Raw genomic sequence first — 17635 nt, forward strand, 5'->3', positions numbered from 1 at the left:
GAGGCTGCAGTAAGTGGACACACAGCCAGAGACAAGTTCAGAAGTCAAACAGGAGCAGAAACAGTTGGACTGGACAGGACTTGCTTATGATTTAGGAAGAAAGAAGCCCTCAGATATTTCTGCACAATTATTGACAAGGAAGGGAGGAGCTACTGCTGTTACAAGGACAAGAGGAAACCACAGGAAAGTCCAGATCAGCTCCAAGGTTTTCGCTGAGTCAATACATGTTAGTAGTTCATGTCAGTGTTTAGTTCATTTAGTCAAATGTTTTGAAAAGTGTCCCACGTGGGCCTTTGCTTTCTTTCCCAAGAGACAGCTTGACTAGTGGCATTTCACACAGTGTTCCTTTGTTTTTGGCAGAGCAGTGCATGATGGGTAGATCCAACAAAGCGCGTTTGCCGCACGCCACAGCCTATTTGCAGCAGTGTTTGTGTCTTTTCAGCCATAAATGTAACAGACAAAGGGGAGCTGATGCTCAAGGCGCTGAAATGTGGGATTATGCATTGTAGGCACCGTCAGCCAGAGCGCTGTGCCTGGTGACCACCACCCGCTCTCTTCCAACTGCAGCTCATACTTACCTGGCAGGGGAGATACCATGATCAACAAGGTGGTTCACCCAGGGCGAGGCTCAGCCATTGCACTCCGGCTGTGCTGACCCCTGCGAATTCCCCAAATGTGGGAATCTCGACTGCATAATTTCTGGTAGTGGGGGACTGCGTTCGCGCTCTCCCCTGTTGCGTGCGTGTAGAAGAAAACACAATGTGTCAGGAATGTCCATGCGCTAACCTCTTGAAGGCTCTCCATTTTGTGAAGTGGCTTTGTTGATTTGGAGTTACATGTCAGCTTTTGCAGTCTGTCCACAAAGCGGCAGTGTTGCTCTGCAGAAGCTCTCTGGCGTACGCTACAGAGTGGCGTGTTTAGTCATGACAATTCCCCGTGTTCCCATTGGAATTGGGGAAGTGGGCGTGGCCTTTCCATGACAAAATGAAGTGTGAGCTCTCCTGTCCGACTGTGCTGCTTGTTTGTGGAAGAAATGTGTGCTAGATGTTGTTCTAGTATGCTTTATTTCTAGGTTTTGGTGTGGAACAGCAATGAGTTGAAGCTATTTTTGGCCGGTTTGCCGTATGGCTGAGCCTTTTGAGTTGGTGAAAGGTCAAACATCTTTGTATAGCGGCAGGGAAAAGTACACAGCAGACAGATGGGCGGAGTTGCTAAGTGGCGGCAATTGATAAGCTGGCTTACAAACGGGACACCGCGACAAGTGACGGTTGTACCAAGAGCTTGATTTGGACGTCAAACGCTTGGGCCTCATCACTTCTCGGCCTTTTGGCTAAGATCAAGTGTAGTATCTGTTCTTATCAGTTTAATATCTGATATGTCCCCTATATGGGGATAACGTATTAAACCCATTTTTAGGAGAGGGAGCTGAAAAGGGAGCTTGCTCCGCTCACTCCACGCATCGACCTGGCATTGCAGTGCCGCCGGGAACGGTGCACCTTTCTCTTGCTTTGTAGAAAATCAAGCTCTGACACGCATGTTTAGTTAGGAGTCAAACTTTTACAGTGGCTGAAGGAAAATGCGGCTAAGTTTTTATCAAGTGAATTGTGCACAACCAGTCAGTTGATTTACTGATATCACCCAGGGAACCCCGCTCAACAACACAGTGCACTTCAGCTACGATGACTGGTCGCGGACTCCCTGAAGACGCCTGATCGTTTCCCAGACTTTGTAGTGTCCATGTAAAAGCCAGGCCTGGATTTTTCAGGCTGGAGATGCTGGGGGGGCAATGGAGGGGAGGCTGGGATTTAGCACGCGGCAAGCCAAGGGAGGCGCACCGCGACGGTGGTAGCTGGGACGACTAGGGTCCTCAGCTGCTCTCTGAGACAGGCCTGTTCTGACTCTTGTTTCTCTTCATAACGCACAAGTCTTTCGCCTTTTACTAAAGACTTCCGTGGAGAGGAACACCAATGAGTTGAAGTTATTTTTGGCTGGTTCGGCCTTATGGCTGAGCCTTTTGAGTTGGTGAAAAGTCAAACATCTTTATAGAGCGCCACAAGTGGGAGCTCCCCTGTCCGACTTTGCTCTTTCTTTGCGGAAGAAATGTGTGCTAGATGTTGTCATTTCGCTGGTATACTTTATTTTTAGGCTTTGGTGGGGATGCTGCCGTCTTCGAGACAAGAAAAGTGTACATGATGACAGTAAAAAAAGAAATAACGCTACTGAATGAACTTATTTCTTCAATATGACAGATGATGCTTGAAAAATATACAGTTGTAAGAAGCAAAGGAAACAAGAGAAGCTTTTACAAAAACAAGGTTCATGCAGCATTTTCACTTTGCACTCATCAAACACACATTCACAGATGACTACATGAATACATGACTTTATGTGTGTACAGGTCTAGTGTTTTTTTTTTTTGTATTCTTTGACAGAGGCACTGCTACTGACATAGGTCTGAGATGCTAAGAGAGAGAGAGGTTAGGGCGAGGGAAAGCATTATGCCAGAGAGTGTCCTCACAAAGATATAAGTACCGGTATGTGTGAGCGTGTGTTTGTCCTTTGATGCCTTTGATGTATCAAGATTCTACAGTCTGATGTCAGAGGCTGCAGTAAGTGGACACACAGCCAGAGACAAGTTCAGAAGTCAAACAGGAGCAGAAACAGTTGGACTGGACAGGACTTGCTTATGATTTAGGAAGAAAGAAGCCCTCAGATATTTCTGCACAATTATTGACAAGGAAGGGAGGAGCTACTGCTGTTACAAGGACAAGAGGAAACCACAGGAAAGTCCAGATCAGCTCCAAGGTTTTCGCTGAGTCAATACATGTTAGTAGTTCATGTCAGTGTTTAGTTCATTTAGTCAAATGTTTTGAAAAGTGTCCCACGTGGGCCTTTGCTTTCTTTCCCAAGAGACAGCTTGACTAGTGGCATTTCACACAGTGTTCCTTTGTTTTTGGCAGAGCAGTGCATGATGGGTAGATCCAACAAAGCGCGTTTGCCGCACGCCACAGCCTATTTGCAGCAGTGTTTGTGTCTTTTCAGCCATAAATGTAACAGACAAAGGGGAGCTGATGCTCAAGGCGCTGAAATGTGGGATTATGCATTGTAGGCACCGTCAGCCAGAGCGCTGTGCCTGGTGACCACCACCCGCTCTCTTCCAACTGCAGCTCATACTTACCTGGCAGGGGAGATACCATGATCAACAAGGTGGTTCACCCAGGGCGAGGCTCAGCCATTGCACTCCGGCTGTGCTGACCCCTGCGAATTCCCCAAATGTGGGAATCTCGACTGCATAATTTCTGGTAGTGGGGGACTGCGTTCGCGCTCTCCCCTGTTGCGTGCGTGTAGAAGAAAACACAATGTGTCAGGAATGTCCATGCGCTAACCTCTTGAAGGCTCTCCATTTTGTGAAGTGGCTTTGTTGATTTGGAGTTACATGTCAGCTTTTGCAGTCTGTCCACAAAGCGGCAGTGTTGCTCTGCAGAAGCTCTCTGGCGTACGCTACAGAGTGGCGTGTTTAGTCATGACAATTCCCCGTGTTCCCATTGGAATTGGGGAAGCGGGCGTGGCCTTTCCATGACAAAATGAAGTGTGAGCTCTCCTGTCCGACTGTGCTGCTTGTTTGTGGAAGAAATGTGTGCTAGATGTTGTTCTAGTATGCTTTATTTCTAGGTTTTGGTGTGGAACAGCAATGAGTTGAAGCTATTTTTGGCCGGCTTTGCCGTATGGCTGAGCCTTTTGAGTTGGTGAAAGGTCAAACATCTTTGTATAGCGGCAGGGAAAAGTACACAGCAGACAGATGGGCGGAGTTGCTAAGTGGCGGCAATTGACAAGCTGGCTTACAAACAGGACACCGCGACAAGTGACGGTTGTACCAAGAGCTTGATTTGGACGTCAAACGCTTGGGCCTCATCGCTTCTCGGCCTTTTGGCTAAGATCAAGTGTAGTATCTGTTCTTATCAGTTTAATATCTGATATGTCCCCTATATGGGGATAACGTATTAAACCCATTTTTAGGAGAGGGAGCTGAAAAGGGAGCTTGCTCCGCTCACTCCACGCATCGACCTGGCATTGCAGTGCCGCCGGGAACGGTGCACCTTTCTCTTGCTTTGTAGAAAATCAAGCTCTGACACGCATGTTTAGTTAGGAGTCAAACTTTTACAGTGGCTGAAGGAAAATGCGGCTAAGTTTTTATCAAGTGAATTGTGCACAACCAGTCAGTTGATTTACTGATATCACCCAGGGAACCCCGCTCAACAACACAGTGCACTTCAGCTACGATGACTGGTCGCGGACTCCCTGAAGACGCCTGATCGTTTCCCAGACTTTGTAGTGTCCATGTAAAAGCCAGGCCTGGATTTTTCAGGCTGGAGATGCTGGGGGGGCAATGGAGGGGAGGCTGGGATTTAGCACGCGGCAAGCCAAGGGAGGCGCACCGCGACGGTGGTAGCTGGGACGACTAGGGTCCTCAGCTGCTCTCTGAGACAGGCCTGTTCTGACTCTTGTTTCTCTTCGTAACGCACAAGTCTTTCGCCTTTTACTAAAGACTTCCGTGGAGAGGAACACCAATGAGTTGAAGTTATTTTTGGCTGGTTCGGCCTTATGGCTGAGCCTTTTGAGTTGGTGAAAAGTCAAACATCTTTATAGAGCGCCACAAGTGGGAGCTCCCCTGTCCGACTTTGCTCTTTCTTTGCGGAAGAAATGTGTGCTAGATGTTGTCATTTCGCTGGTATACTTTATTTTTAGGCTTTGGTGGGGATGCTGCCGTCTTCGAGACAAGAAAAGTGTACATGATGACAGTAAAAAAAGAAATAACGCTACTGAATGAACTTATTTCTTCAATATGACAGATGATGCTTGAAAAATATACAGTTGTAAGAAGCAAAGGAAACAAGAGAAGCTTTTACAAAAACAAGGTTCATGCAGCATTTTCACTTTGCACTCATCAAACACACATTCACAGATGACTACATGAATACATGACTTTATGTGTGTACAGGTCTAGTGTTTTTTTTTTTTTTGTATTCTTTGACAGAGGCACTGCTACTGACATAGGTCTGAGATGCTAAGAGAGAGAGAGGTTAGGGCGAGGGAAAGCATTATGCCAGAGAGTGTCCTCACAAAGATATAAGTACCGGTATGTGTGAGCGTGTGTTTGTCCTTTGATGCCTTTGATGTATCAAGATTCTACAGTCTGATGTCAGAGGCTGCAGTAAGTGGACACACAGCCAGAGACAAGTTCAGAAGTCAAACAGGAGCAGAAACAGTTGGACTGGACAGGACTTGCTTATGATTTAGGAAGAAAGAAGCCCTCAGATATTTCTGCACAATTATTGACAAGGAAGGGAGGAGCTACTGCTGTTACAAGGACAAGAGGAAACCACAGGAAAGTCCAGATCAGCTCCAAGGTTTTCGCTGAGTCAATACATGTTAGTAGTTCATGTCAGTGTTTAGTTCATTTAGTCAAATGTTTTGAAAAGTGTCCCACGTGGGCCTTTGCTTTCTTTCCCAAGAGACAGCTTGACTAGTGGCATTTCACACAGTGTTCCTTTGTTTTTGGCAGAGCAGTGCATGATGGGTAGATCCAACAAAGCGCGTTTGCCGCACGCCACAGCCTATTTGCAGCAGTGTTTGTGTCTTTTCAGCCATAAATGTAACAGACAAAGGGGAGCTGATGCTCAAGGCGCTGAAATGTGGGATTATGCATTGTAGGCACCGTCAGCCAGAGCGCTGTGCCTGGTGACCACCACCCGCTCTCTTCCAACTGCAGCTCATACTTACCTGGCAGGGGAGATACCATGATCAACAAGGTGGTTCACCCAGGGCGAGGCTCAGCCATTGCACTCCGGCTGTGCTGACCCCTGCGAATTCCCCAAATGTGGGAATCTCGACTGCATAATTTCTGGTAGTGGGGGACTGCGTTCGCGCTCTCCCCTGTTGCGTGCGTGTAGAAGAAAACACAATGTGTCAGGAATGTCCATGCGCTAACCTCTTGAAGGCTCTCCATTTTGTGAAGTGGCTTTGTTGATTTGGAGTTACATGTCAGCTTTTGCAGTCTGTCCACAAAGCGGCAGTGTTGCTCTGCAGAAGCTCTCTGGCGTACGCTACAGAGTGGCGTGTTTAGTCATGACAATTCCCCGTGTTCCCATTGGAATTGGGGAAGCGGGCGTGGCCTTTCCATGACAAAATGAAGTGTGAGCTCTCCTGTCCGACTGTGCTGCTTGTTTGTGGAAGAAATGTGTGCTAGATGTTGTTCTAGTATGCTTTATTTCTAGGTTTTGGTGTGGAACAGCAATGAGTTGAAGCTATTTTTGGCCGGCTTTGCCGTATGGCTGAGCCTTTTGAGTTGGTGAAAGGTCAAACATCTTTGTATAGCGGCAGGGAAAAGTACACAGCAGACAGATGGGCGGAGTTGCTAAGTGGCGGCAATTGACAAGCTGGCTTACAAACAGGACACCGCGACAAGTGACGGTTGTACCAAGAGCTTGATTTGGACGTCAAACGCTTGGGCCTCATCGCTTCTCGGCCTTTTGGCTAAGATCAAGTGTAGTATCTGTTCTTATCAGTTTAATATCTGATATGTCCCCTATATGGGGATAACGTATTAAACCCATTTTTAGGAGAGGGAGCTGAAAAGGGAGCTTGCTCCGCTCACTCCACGCATCGACCTGGCATTGCAGTGCCGCCGGGAACGGTGCACCTTTCTCTTGCTTTGTAGAAAATCAAGCTCTGACACGCATGTTTAGTTAGGAGTCAAACTTTTACAGTGGCTGAAGGAAAATGCGGCTAAGTTTTTATCAAGTGAATTGTGCACAACCAGTCAGTTGATTTACTGATATCACCCAGGGAACCCCGCTCAACAACACAGTGCACTTCAGCTACGATGACTGGTCGCGGACTCCCTGAAGACGCCTGATCGTTTCCCAGACTTTGTAGTGTCCATGTAAAAGCCAGGCCTGGATTTTTCAGGCTGGAGATGCTGGGGGGGCAATGGAGGGGAGGCTGGGATTTAGCACGCGGCAAGCCAAGGGAGGCGCACCGCGACGGTGGTAGCTGGGACGACTAGGGTCCTCAGCTGCTCTCTGAGACAGGCCTGTTCTGACTCTTGTTTCTCTTCGTAACGCACAAGTCTTTCGCCTTTTACTAAAGACTTCCGTGGAGAGGAACACCAATGAGTTGAAGTTATTTTTGGCTGGTTCGGCCTTATGGCTGAGCCTTTTGAGTTGGTGAAAAGTCAAACATCTTTATAGAGCGCCACAAGTGGGAGCTCCCCTGTCCGACTTTGCTCTTTCTTTGCGGAAGAAATGTGTGCTAGATGTTGTCATTTCGCTGGTATACTTTATTTTTAGGCTTTGGTGGGGATGCTGCCGTCTTCGAGACAAGAAAAGTGTACATGATGACAGTAAAAAAAGAAATAACGCTACTGAATGAACTTATTTCTTCAATATGACAGATGATGCTTGAAAAATATACAGTTGTAAGAAGCAAAGGAAACAAGAGAAGCTTTTACAAAAACAAGGTTCATGCAGCATTTTCACTTTGCACTCATCAAACACACATTCACAGATGACTACATGAATACATGACTTTATGTGTGTACAGGTCTAGTGTTTTTTTTTTTTTTGTATTCTTTGACAGAGGCACTGCTACTGACATAGGTCTGAGATGCTAAGAGAGAGAGAGGTTAGGGCGAGGGAAAGCATTATGCCAGAGAGTGTCCTCACAAAGATATAAGTACCGGTATGTGTGAGCGTGTGTTTGTCCTTTGATGCCTTTGATGTATCAAGATTCTACAGTCTGATGTCAGAGGCTGCAGTAAGTGGACACACAGCCAGAGACAAGTTCAGAAGTCAAACAGGAGCAGAAACAGTTGGACTGGACAGGACTTGCTTATGATTTAGGAAGAAAGAAGCCCTCAGATATTTCTGCACAATTATTGACAAGGAAGGGAGGAGCTACTGCTGTTACAAGGACAAGAGGAAACCACAGGAAAGTCCAGATCAGCTCCAAGGTTTTCGCTGAGTCAATACATGTTAGTAGTTCATGTCAGTGTTTAGTTCATTTAGTCAAATGTTTTGAAAAGTGTCCCACGTGGGCCTTTGCTTTCTTTCCCAAGAGACAGCTTGACTAGTGGCATTTCACACAGTGTTCCTTTGTTTTTGGCAGAGCAGTGCATGATGGGTAGATCCAACAAAGCGCGTTTGCCGCACGCCACAGCCTATTTGCAGCAGTGTTTGTGTCTTTTCAGCCATAAATGTAACAGACAAAGGGGAGCTGATGCTCAAGGCGCTGAAATGTGGGATTATGCATTGTAGGCACCGTCAGCCAGAGCGCTGTGCCTGGTGACCACCACCCGCTCTCTTCCAACTGCAGCTCATACTTACCTGGCAGGGGAGATACCATGATCAACAAGGTGGTTCACCCAGGGCGAGGCTCAGCCATTGCACTCCGGCTGTGCTGACCCCTGCGAATTCCCCAAATGTGGGAATCTCGACTGCATAATTTCTGGTAGTGGGGGACTGCGTTTGCGCTCTCCCCTGTTGCGTGCGTGTAGAAGAAAACACAATGTGTCAGGAATGTCCATGCGCTAACCTCTTGAAGGCTCTCCATTTTGTGAAGTGGCTTTGTTGATTTGGAGTTACATGTCAGCTTTTGCAGTCTGTCCACAAAGCGGCAGTGTTGCTCTGCAGAAGCTCTCTGGCGTACGCTACAGAGTGGCGTGTTTAGTCATGACAATTCCCCGTGTTCCCATTGGAATTGGGGAAGTGGGCGTGGCCTTTCCATGACAAAATGAAGTGTGAGCTCTCCTGTCCGACTGTGCTGCTTGTTTGTGGAAGAAATGTGTGCTAGATGTTGTTCTAGTATGCTTTATTTCTAGGCTTTGGTGTGGAACAGCAATGAGTTGAAGCTATTTTTGGCCGGTTTGCCGTATGGCTGAGCCTTTTGAGTTGGTGAAAGGTCAAACATCTTTGTATAGCGGCAGGGAAAAGTACACGGCAGACAGATGGGCGGAGTTGCTAAGTGGCGGCAATTGATAAGCTGGCTTACAAACGGGACACCGCGACAAGTGACGGTTGTACCAAGAGCTTGATTTGGACGTCAAACGCTTGGGCCTCATCGCTTCTCGGCCTTTTGGCTAAGATCAAGTGTAGTATCTGTTCTTATCAGTTTAATATCTGATATGTCCCCTATATGGGGATAACGTATTAAACCCATTTTTAGGAGAGGGAGCTGAAAAGGGAGCTTGCTCCGCTCACTCCACGCATCGACCTGGCATTGCAGTGCCGCCGGGAACGGTGCACCTTTCTCTTGCTTTGTAGAAAATCAAGCTCTGACACGCATGTTTAGTTAGGAGTCAAACTTTTACAGTGGCTGAAGGAAAATGCGGCTAAGTTTTTATCAAGTGAATTGTGCACAACCAGTCAGTTGATTTACTGATATCACCCAGGGAACCCCGCTCAACAACACAGTGCACTTCAGCTACGATGATTGGTCGCGGACTCCCTGAAGACGCCTGATCGTTTCCCAGACTTTGTAGTGTCCATGTAAAAGCCAGGCCTGGATTTTTCAGGCTGGAGATGCTGGGGGGGCAATGGAGGGGAGGCTGGGATTTAGCACGCGGCAAGCCAAGGGAGGCGCACCGCGACGGTGGTAGCTGGGACGACTAGGGTCCTCAGCTGCTCTCTGAGACAGGCCTGTTCTGACTCTTGTTTCTCTTCATAACGCACAAGTCTTTCGCCTTTTACTAAAGACTTCCGTGGAGAGGAACACCAATGAGTTGAAGTTATTTTTGGCTGGCTCGGCCTTATGGCTGAGCCTTTTGAGTTGGTGAAAAGTCAAACATCTTTATAGAGCGCCACAAGTGGGAGCTCCCCTGTCCGACTTTGCTCTTTCTTTGCGGAAGAAATGTGTGCTAGATGTTGTCATTTCGCTGGTATACTTTATTTTTAGGCTTTGGTGGGGATGCTGCCGTCTTCGAGACAAGAAAAGTGTACATGATGACAGTAAAAAAAGAAATAACGCTACTGAATGAATTTATTTCTTCAATATGACAGATGATGCTTGAAAAATATACAGTTGTAAGAAGCAAAGGAAACAAGAGAAGCTTTTACAAAAACAAGGTTCATGCAGCATTTTCACTTTGCACTCATCAAACACACATTCACAGATGACTACATGAATACATGACTTTATGTGTGTACAGGTCTAGTGTTTTTTTTTTTTTTTTGTATTCTTTGACAGAGGCACAGGTACTGACATAGGTCTGAGATGCTAAGAGAGAGAGAGGTTAGGGCGAGGGAAAGCATTATGCCAGAGAGTGTCCTCACAAAGATATAAGTACCGGTATGTGTGAGCGTGTGTTTGTCCTTTGATGCCTTTGATGTATCAAGATTCTACAGTCTGATGTCAGAGGCTGCAGTAAGTGGACACACAGCCAGAGACAAGTTCAGAAGTCAAACAGGAGCAGAAACAGTTGGACTGGACAGGACTTGCTTATGATTTAGGAAGAAAGAAGCCCTCAGATATTTCTGCACAATTATTGACAAGGAAGGGAGGAGCTACTGCTGTTACAAGGACAAGAGGAAACCACAGGAAAGTCCAGATCAGCTCCAAGGTTTTCGCTGAGTCAATACATGTTAGTAGTTCATGTCAGTGTTTAGTTCATTTAGTCAAATGTTTTGAAAAGTGTCCCACGTGGGCCTTTGCTTTCTTTCCCAAGAGACAGCTTGACTAGTGGCATTTCACACAGTGTTCCTTTGTTTTTGGCAGAGCAGTGCATGATGGGTAGATCCAACAAAGCGCGTTTGCCGCACGCCACAGCCTATTTGCAGCAGTGTTTGTGTCTTTTCAGCCATAAATGTAACAGACAAAGGGGAGCTGATGCTCAAGGCGCTGAAATGTGGGATTATGCATTGTAGGCACCGTCAGCCAGAGCGCTGTGCCTGGTGACCACCACCCGCTCTCTTCCAACTGCAGCTCATACTTACCTGGCAGGGGAGATACCATGATCAACAAGGTGGTTCACCCAGGGCGAGGCTCAGCCATTGCACTCCGGCTGTGCTGACCCCTGCGAATTCCCCAAATGTGGGAATCTCGACTGCATAATTTCTGGTAGTGGGGGACTGCGTTCGCGCTCTCCCCTGTTGCGTGCGTGTAGAAGAAAACACAATGTGTCAGGAATGTCCATGCGCTAACCTCTTGAAGGCTCTCCATTTTGTGAAGTGGCTTTGTTGATTTGGAGTTACATGTCAGCTTTTGCAGTCTGTCCACAAAGCGGCAGTGTTGCTCTGCAGAAGCTCTCTGGCGTACGCTACAGAGTGGCGTGTTTAGTCATGACAATTCCCCGTGTTCCCATTGGAATTGGGGAAGTGGGCGTGGCCTTTCCATGACAAAATGAAGTGTGAGCTCTCCTGTCCGACTGTGCTGCTTGTTTGTGGAAGAAATGTGTGCTAGATGTTGTTCTAGTATGCTTTATTTCTAGGCTTTGGTGTGGAACAGCAATGAGTTGAAGCTATTTTTGGCCGGTTTGCCGTATGGCTGAGCCTTTTGAGTTGGTGAAAGGTCAAACATCTTTGTATAGCGGCAGGGAAAAGTACACAGCAGACAGATGGGCGGAGTTGCTAAGTGGCGGCAATTGATAAGCTGGCTTACAAACGGGACACCGCGACAAGTGACGGTTGTACCAAGAGCTTGATTTGGACGTCAAACGCTTGGGCCTCATCGCTTCTCGGCCTTTTGGCTAAGATCAAGTGTAGTATCTGTTCTTATCAGTTTAATATCTGATATGTCTCCTATATGGGGATAACGTGTTAAACCCATTTTTAGGAGAGGGAGCTGAAAAGGGAGCTTGCTCCGCTCACTCCACGCATCGACCTGGCATTGCAGTGCCGCCGGGAACGGTGCACCTTTCTCTTGCTTTGTAGAAAATCAAGCTCTGACACACACGTTTAGTTAGGAGTCAAACTTTTACAGTGGCTGAAGGAAAATGCGGCTAAGTTTTTATCAAGTGAATTGTGCACAACCAGTCAGTTGATTTACTGATATCACCCAGGGAACCCCGCTCAACAACACAGTGCACTTCAGCTACGATGATTGGTCGCGGACTCCCTGAAGACGCCTGATCGTTTCCCAGACTTTGTAGTGTCCATGTAAAAGCCAGGCCTGGATTTTTCAGGCTGGAGATGCTGGGGGGGCAATGGAGGGGAGGCTGGGATTTAGCACGCGGCAAGCCAAGGGAGGCGCACCGCGACGGTGGTAGCTGGGACGACTAGGGTCCTCAGCTGCTCTCTGAGACAGGCCTGTTCTGACTCTTGTTTCTCTTCATAACGCACAAGTCTTTCGCCTTTTACTAAAGACTTCCGTGGAGAGGAACACCAATGAGTTGAAGTTATTTTTGGCTGGCTCGGCCTTATGGCTGAGCCTTTTGAGTTGGTGAAAAGTCAAACATCTTTATAGAGCGCCACAAGTGGGAGCTCCCCTGTCCGACTTTGCTCTTTCTTTGCGGAAGAAATGTGTGCTAGATGTTGTCATTTCGCTGGTATACTTTATTTTTAGGCTTTGGTGGGGATGCTGCCGTCTTCGAGACAAGAAAAGTGTACATGATGACAGTAAAAAAAGAAATAACGCTACTGAATGAACTTATTTCTTCAATATGACAGATGATGCTTGAAAAATATACAGTTGTAAGAAGCAAAGGAAACAAGAGAAGCTTTTACAAAAACAAGGTTCATGCAGCATTCTCACTTTGCACTCATCAAACACACATTCACAGATGACTACATGAATACATGACTTTATGTGTGTACAGGTCTAGTGTTTTTTTTTTTTTTGTATTCTTTGACAGAGGCACAGGTACTGACATAGGTCTGAGATGCTAAGAGAGAGAGAGGTTAGGGCGAGGGAAAGCATTATGCCAGAGAGTGTCCTCACAAAGATATAAGTACCGGTATGTGTGAGCGTGTGTTTGTCCTTTGATGCCTTTGATGTATCAAGATTCTACAGTCTGATGTCAGAGGCTGCAGTAAGTGGACACACAGCCAGAGACAAGTTCAGAAGTCAAACAGGAGCAGAAACAGTTGGACTGGACAGGACTTGCTTATGATTTAGGAAGAAAGAAGCCCTCAGATATTTCTGCACAATTATTGACAAGGAAGGGAGGAGCTACTGCTGTTACAAGGACAAGAGGAAACCACAGGAAAGTCCAGATCAGCTCCAAGGTTTTCGCTGAGTCAATACATGTTAGTAGTTCATGTCAGTGTTTAGTTCATTTAGTCAAATGTTTTGAAAAGTGTCCCACGTGGGCCTTTGCTTTCTTTCCCAAGAGACAGCTTGACTAGTGGCATTTCACACAGTGTTCCTTTGTTTTTGGCAGAGCAGTGCATGATGGGTAGATCCAACAAAGCGCGTTTGCCGCACGCCACAGCCTATTTGCAGCAGTGTTTGTGTCTTTTCAGCCATAAATGTAACAGACAAAGGGGAGCTGATGCTCAAGGCGCTGAAATGTGGGATTATGCATTGTAGGCACCGTCAGCCAGAGCGCTGTGCCTGGTGACCACCACCCGCTCTCTTCCAACTGCAGCTCATACTTACCTGGCAGGGGAGATACCATGATCAACAAGGTGGTTCACCCAGGGCGAGGCTCAGCCATTGCACTCCGGCTGTGCTGACCCCTGCGAATTCCCCAAATGTGGGAATCTCGACTGCATAATTTCTGGTAGTGGGGGACTGCGTTCGCGCTCTCCCCTGTTGCGTGCGTGTAGAAGAAAACACAATGTGTCAGGAATGTCCATGCGCTAACCTCTTGAAGGCTCTCCATTTTGTGAAGTGGCTTTGTTGATTTGGAGTTACATGTCAGCTTTTGCAGTCTGTCCACAAAGCGGCAGTGTTGCTCTGCAGAAGCTCTCTGGTGTACGCTACAGAGTGGCGTGTTTAGTCATGACAATTCCCCGTGTTCCCATTGGAATTGGGGAAGTGGGCGTGGCCTTTCCATGACAAAATGAAGTGTGAGCTCTCCTGTCCGACTGTGCTGCTTGTTTGTGGAAGAAATGTGTGCTAGATGTTGTTCTAGTATGCTTTATTTCTAGGCTTTGGTGTGGAACAGCAATGAGTTGAAGCTATTTTTGGCTGGTTTGCCGTATGGCTGAGCCTTTTGAGTTGGTGAAAGGTCAAACATCTTTGTATAGCGGCAGGGAAAAGTACACAGCAGACAGATGGGCGGAGTTGCTAAGTGGCGGCAATTGATAAGCTGGCTTACAAACGGGACACCGCGACAAGTGACGGTTGTACCAAGAGCTTGATTTGGACGTCAAACGCTTGGGCCTCATCGCTTCTCGGCCTTTTGGCTAAGATCAAGTGTAGTATCTGTTCTTATCAGTTTAATATCTGATATGTCCCCTATATGGGGATAACGTGTTAAACCCATTTTTAGGAGAGGGAGCTGAAAAGGGAGCTTGCTCCGCTCACTCCACGCATCGACCTGGCATTGCAGTGCCGCCGGGAACGGTGCACCTTTCTCTTGCTTTGTAGAAAATCAAGCTCTGACACGCATGTTTAGTTAGGAGTCAAACTTTTACAGTGGCTGAAGGAAAATGCGGCTAAGTTTTTATCAAGTGAATTGTGCACAACCAGTCAGTTGATTTACTGATATCACCCAGGGAACCCCGCTCAACAACACAGTGCACTTCAGCTACGATGACTGGTCGCGGACTCCCTGAAGACGCCTGATCGTTTCCCAGACTTTGTAGTGTCCATGTAAAAGCCAGGCCTGGATTTTTCAGGCTGGAGATGCTGGGGGGGCAATGGAGGGGAGGCTGGGATTTAGCACGCGGCAAGCCAAGGGAGGCGCACCGCGACGGTGGTAGCTGGGACGACTAGGGTCCTCAGCTGCTCTCTGAGACAGGCCTGTTCTGACTCTTGTTTCTCTTCATAACGCACAAGTCTTTCGCCTTTTACTAAAGACTTCCGTGGAGAGGAACACCAATGAGTTGAAGTTATTTTTGGCTGGCTCGGCCTTATGGCTGAGCCTTTTGAGTTGGTGAAAAGTCAAACATCTTTATAGAGCGCCACAAGTGGGAGCTCCCCTGTCCGACTTTGCTCTTTCTTTGCGGAAGAAATGTGTGCTAGATGTTGTCATTTCGCTGGTATACTTTATTTTTAGGCTTTGGTGGGGATGCTGCCGTCTTCGAGACAAGAAAAGTGTACATGATGACAGTAAAAAAAGAAATAACGCTACTGAATGAACTTATTTCTTCAATATGACAGATGATGCTTGAAAAATATACAGTTGTAAGAAGCAAAGGAAACAAGAGAAGCTTTTACAAAAACAAGGTTCATGCAGCATTTTCACTTTGCACTCATCAAACACACATTCACAGATGACTACATGAATACATGACTTTATGTGTGTACAGGTCTAGTGTTTTTTTTTTTTTTTTTGTATTCTTTGACAGAGGCACTGCTACTGACATAGGTCTGAGATGCTAAGAGAGAGAGAGGTTAGGGCGAGGGAAAGCATTATGCCAGAGAGTGTCCTCACAAAGATATAAGTACCGGTATGTGTGAGCGTGTGTTTGTCCTTTGATGCCTTTGATGTATCAAGATTCTACAGTCTGATGTCAGAGGCTGCAGTAAGTGGACACACAGCCAGAGACAAGTTCAGAAGTCAAACAGGAGCAGAAACAGTTGGACTGGACAGGACTTGCTTATGATTTAGGAAGAAAGAAGCCCTCAGATATTTCTGCACAATTATTGACAAGGAAGGGAGGAGCTACTGCTGTTACAAGGACAAGAGGAAACCACAGGAAAGTCCAGGTCAGCTCCAAGGTTTTCGCTGAGTCAATACATGTTAGTAGTTCATGTCAGTGTTTAGTTCATTTAGTCAAATGTTTTGAAAAGTGTCCCACGTGGGCCTTTGCTTTCTTTCCCAAGAGACAGCTTGACTAGTGGCATTTCACACAGTGTTCCTTTGTTTTTGGCAGAGCAGTGCATGATGGGTAGATCCAACAAAGCGCGTTTGCCGCACGCCGCAGCCTATTTGCAGCAGTGTTTGTGTCTTTTCAGCCATAAATGTAACAGACAAAGGGGAGCTGATGCTCAAGGCGCTGAAATGTGGGATTATGCATTGTAGGCACCGTCAGCCAGAGCGCGGTGCCTGGTGACCACCACCCGCTCTCTTCCAGCTGCAGCTCATACTTACCTGGCAGGGGAGATACCATGATCAACAAGGTGGTTCACCCAGGGCGAGGCTCAGTCATTGCACTCCGGCTGTGCTGACCCCTGCGAATTCCCCAAATGTGGGAATCTCGACTGCATAATTTCTGGTAGTGGGGGACTGCGTTCGCGCTCTCCCCTGTTGCGTGCGTGTAGAAGAAAACACAATGTGTCAGGAATGCCCATGCGCTAACCTGTTGAAGACTCTCCGTTTTGTGAAGTGGCTTTGTTGATTTGGAGTTACATGTCAGCTTTTGCAGTCTGTCCACAAAGCGGCAGTGTTGCTCTGCAGAAGCTCTCTGGCGTGCGCTACAGAGTGGCGTGTTTAGTCATGACAATTCCCCGTGTTCCCGTTGGAATTGGGGAAGTGGGCGTGGCCTTTCCATGACAAAATGAAGTGTGAGCTCTCCTGTCCGACTGTGCTGCTTGTTTGTGGAAGAAATGTGTGCTAGATGTTCTTCTAGTATGCTTTATTTCTAGGCTTTGGTGTGGAACAGCAATGAGTTGAAGCTATTTTTGGCCGGCTTTGCCGTATGGCTGAGCCTTTTGAGTTGGTGAAAGGTCAAACATCTTTGTATAGCGGCAGGGAAAAGTACACGGCAGACAGATGGGCGGAGTTGCTAAGTGGCGGCAATCGATAAGCTGGCTTACAAACGGGACACCGCGACAAGTGACGGTTGTACCAAGAGCTTGATTTGGACGTCAAACGCTTGGGCCTCATCGCTTCTCGGCCTTTTGGCTAAGATCAAGTGTAGTATCTGTTCTTATCAGTTTAATATCTGATATGTCCCCTATATGGGGATAACGTATTAAACCCATTTTTAGGAGAGGGAGCTGAAAAGGGAGCTTGCTCCGCTCACTCCACGCATCGACCTGGCATTGCAGTGCCGCCGGGAACGGTGCACCTTTCTCTTGCTTTGTAGAAAATCAAGCTCTGACACGCATGTTTAGTTAGGAGTCAAACTTTTACAGTGGCTGAAGGAAAATGCGGCTAAGTTTTTATCAAGTGAATTGTGCACAACCAGTCAGTTGATTTACTGATATCACCCAGGGAACCCCGCTCAACAACACAGTGCACTTCAGCTACGATGATTGGTCGCGGACTCCCTGAAGACGCCTGATCGTTTCCCAGACTTTGTAGTCTCCATGTAAAAGCCAGGCCTGGATTTTTCAGGCTGGAGATGCTGGGGGGGCAATGGAGGGGAGGCTGGGATTTAGCACGCGGCAAGCCAAGGGAGGCGCACCGCGACGGTGGTAGCTGGGACGACTAGGGTCCTCAGCTGCTCTCTGAGACAGGCCTGTTCTGACTCTTGTTTCTCTTCATAACGCACAAGTCTTTCGCCTTTTACTAAAGACTTCCGTGGAGAGGAACACCAATGAGTTGAAGTTATTTTTGGCTGGCTCGGCCTTATGGCTGAGCCTTTTG

At 47.2% G+C, this 17635-nt stretch overlaps 21 non-coding genes across 21 annotated transcripts; all 21 read left to right on the forward strand.

Annotated features, from left to right (window-relative positions):
* The first annotated feature begins 570 nt into the window (after window positions 1-570).
* Window positions 571-734, forward strand: LOC121196198. The gene has a single exon (XR_005895672.1). It is a non-coding gene; the product is annotated as a U1 spliceosomal RNA (small nuclear RNA).
* Window positions 735-1310: 576 nt separating this feature from the next.
* LOC121196628 lies at window positions 1311-1501 on the forward strand. Its single transcript, XR_005896074.1, has one exon. It is a non-coding gene; the product is annotated as a U2 spliceosomal RNA (small nuclear RNA).
* Window positions 1502-1895: 394 nt separating this feature from the next.
* LOC121196720 lies at window positions 1896-2010 on the forward strand. The gene has a single exon (XR_005896151.1). It is a non-coding gene; the product is annotated as a U5 spliceosomal RNA (small nuclear RNA).
* Window positions 2011-3170: 1160 nt separating this feature from the next.
* On the forward strand, window positions 3171-3334 carry LOC121196210. Its single transcript, XR_005895683.1, has one exon. It is a non-coding gene; the product is annotated as a U1 spliceosomal RNA (small nuclear RNA).
* Window positions 3335-3911: 577 nt separating this feature from the next.
* Window positions 3912-4102, forward strand: LOC121196560. Its single transcript, XR_005896008.1, has one exon. It is a non-coding gene; the product is annotated as a U2 spliceosomal RNA (small nuclear RNA).
* A 394-nt stretch (window positions 4103-4496) lies between these two features.
* LOC121196225 lies at window positions 4497-4611 on the forward strand. Its single transcript, XR_005895698.1, has one exon. It is a non-coding gene; the product is annotated as a U5 spliceosomal RNA (small nuclear RNA).
* Window positions 4612-5773: 1162 nt separating this feature from the next.
* Window positions 5774-5937, forward strand: LOC121196221. Its single transcript, XR_005895694.1, has one exon. It is a non-coding gene; the product is annotated as a U1 spliceosomal RNA (small nuclear RNA).
* Window positions 5938-6514: 577 nt separating this feature from the next.
* Window positions 6515-6705, forward strand: LOC121196561. The gene has a single exon (XR_005896009.1). It is a non-coding gene; the product is annotated as a U2 spliceosomal RNA (small nuclear RNA).
* Window positions 6706-7099: 394 nt separating this feature from the next.
* LOC121196226 lies at window positions 7100-7214 on the forward strand. The gene has a single exon (XR_005895699.1). It is a non-coding gene; the product is annotated as a U5 spliceosomal RNA (small nuclear RNA).
* Window positions 7215-8376: 1162 nt separating this feature from the next.
* LOC121196289 lies at window positions 8377-8540 on the forward strand. The gene has a single exon (XR_005895757.1). It is a non-coding gene; the product is annotated as a U1 spliceosomal RNA (small nuclear RNA).
* A 576-nt stretch (window positions 8541-9116) lies between these two features.
* Window positions 9117-9307, forward strand: LOC121196562. Its single transcript, XR_005896010.1, has one exon. It is a non-coding gene; the product is annotated as a U2 spliceosomal RNA (small nuclear RNA).
* Window positions 9308-9701: 394 nt separating this feature from the next.
* LOC121196075 lies at window positions 9702-9816 on the forward strand. The gene has a single exon (XR_005895556.1). It is a non-coding gene; the product is annotated as a U5 spliceosomal RNA (small nuclear RNA).
* Window positions 9817-10980: 1164 nt separating this feature from the next.
* Window positions 10981-11144, forward strand: LOC121196233. The gene has a single exon (XR_005895706.1). It is a non-coding gene; the product is annotated as a U1 spliceosomal RNA (small nuclear RNA).
* Window positions 11145-11720: 576 nt separating this feature from the next.
* LOC121196669 lies at window positions 11721-11911 on the forward strand. The gene has a single exon (XR_005896112.1). It is a non-coding gene; the product is annotated as a U2 spliceosomal RNA (small nuclear RNA).
* A 394-nt stretch (window positions 11912-12305) lies between these two features.
* On the forward strand, window positions 12306-12420 carry LOC121196076. The gene has a single exon (XR_005895557.1). It is a non-coding gene; the product is annotated as a U5 spliceosomal RNA (small nuclear RNA).
* Window positions 12421-13582: 1162 nt separating this feature from the next.
* On the forward strand, window positions 13583-13746 carry LOC121196245. Its single transcript, XR_005895717.1, has one exon. It is a non-coding gene; the product is annotated as a U1 spliceosomal RNA (small nuclear RNA).
* A 576-nt stretch (window positions 13747-14322) lies between these two features.
* LOC121196638 lies at window positions 14323-14513 on the forward strand. The gene has a single exon (XR_005896083.1). It is a non-coding gene; the product is annotated as a U2 spliceosomal RNA (small nuclear RNA).
* A 394-nt stretch (window positions 14514-14907) lies between these two features.
* On the forward strand, window positions 14908-15022 carry LOC121196077. Its single transcript, XR_005895558.1, has one exon. It is a non-coding gene; the product is annotated as a U5 spliceosomal RNA (small nuclear RNA).
* Window positions 15023-16187: 1165 nt separating this feature from the next.
* On the forward strand, window positions 16188-16351 carry LOC121196359. Its single transcript, XR_005895824.1, has one exon. It is a non-coding gene; the product is annotated as a U1 spliceosomal RNA (small nuclear RNA).
* Window positions 16352-16928: 577 nt separating this feature from the next.
* LOC121196564 lies at window positions 16929-17119 on the forward strand. The gene has a single exon (XR_005896012.1). It is a non-coding gene; the product is annotated as a U2 spliceosomal RNA (small nuclear RNA).
* Window positions 17120-17513: 394 nt separating this feature from the next.
* LOC121196078 lies at window positions 17514-17628 on the forward strand. Its single transcript, XR_005895559.1, has one exon. It is a non-coding gene; the product is annotated as a U5 spliceosomal RNA (small nuclear RNA).
* The last annotated feature ends 7 nt before the right edge of the window (window positions 17629-17635 follow it).

This window comes from Toxotes jaculatrix, chromosome 16 (genome assembly GCF_017976425.1).
Source record: "Toxotes jaculatrix isolate fToxJac2 chromosome 16, fToxJac2.pri, whole genome shotgun sequence".
Lineage (NCBI taxonomy): Eukaryota > Metazoa > Chordata > Actinopteri > Toxotidae > Toxotes > Toxotes jaculatrix.